The following is a 1,350-nucleotide window of genomic DNA, read 5'->3' on the forward strand; positions in this document are numbered from 1 at the left end:
ATTATTTTCGAATGTAACATATTTTAACTGTCAACCGCCACTATTGAACGTGGGGGTGGTGGACACAAATAAAATGTTTTTACTGTTTTATTAGATACGTTTAAATAACATAAAACGTTCTTACTGTAGTGAGAACCAATACACACAAAGCCATGGGGTACTTCTAGTCGCAAATGCCGTAGAGAGGAGGTTGTACTGACTAGGCTGAGACTAGGTCACACGAGGCTCACCCACTCCTATCTTATTTCAAAACAAACGCCTCCGAACTGCCAGTATTGCAGCTAAAATCTGACGATAAGCCATATTTTCCAACAGTGCCCACATTTCACACCACACCTTAGCTTAGGACTAAACCCTGATATTTCAAAAACCCTCGGAGACGATGATAAAAACAATAGAATTAGTGTTTCTGTCTCTAGAATCACAACATTTACTGGAAAACATTGAATATAACATATAACATTGAACGGAAGATAAAAAAAAAAAAAATAATAAAATAAATAAATAGAATAATAAATAAATAAAATAATAAATAATCAAATAAATACAATTAAACGCATAGAAGCAAAATTAAATAAAATATAAGTGGCATTGATGACCAAAGAAGTTTGGCGCCACTAAACAAAAACAAACAAACCCACACAAGACAAAGCTTGATGGTAGCCTTCCGACTACTGTTATAAAACCATTGCAAGCCGGTACAATCGATATATTCACAGTTTGCCACAGAGCAACGTGTATAGAATAAAAAATGAATTTTTACATCTCACTTTAACACCCACTACTCTCCCTCTTAACTGTCACCTCATTTCCTTGTTCGCTTACCATCTGATGTGTATGCTTCCTATCTTGTTCATTATCTTTCTTTATGTTTGATTTTACTCTTATCCCCTTTTACCATCTCTTGTATGCCTGTATTTTTATAATTCTTTTTTATCTGTTGTTATATTCGTTTTCTTTATTTGTCTAAAACCTTTTGTTATTGTTATTTAATTTTAAGTTTTACTGTAAAAGTTTTTTTCTTCTGTAATTTCTTAATTGACACTCTTCATTTATTTTTACCCTATTGTGTTTGTATTTTTTTTTAGCCCTGATGAAGCCCTGCTACGTGGGCCAAAACGTTGGCTCATAATAAATAGTTTAATCACTATTTGAGTTTTTCTTTGACCGCGCCCGGAAACAAAAATTCACCTTCCAGGAGGAGGGAACGGCGCTCAAAAAAAAAAAAAAAAAGAAAAGAGCCATAAGCGGCCCCTATCTTGTAAAAAAACAAACAGGTTTTTTGACCTCATAAATACCATGCGAAACCATCACCGTGAAACCTGAAAGGAAAAAATCCATAGTTTTTGA

This window comes from Halyomorpha halys, unplaced genomic scaffold (genome assembly GCF_000696795.3).
Source record: "Halyomorpha halys isolate HHAL.00 unplaced genomic scaffold, Hhal_1.1 Scaffold245.1, whole genome shotgun sequence".
Lineage (NCBI taxonomy): Eukaryota > Metazoa > Arthropoda > Insecta > Hemiptera > Pentatomidae > Halyomorpha > Halyomorpha halys.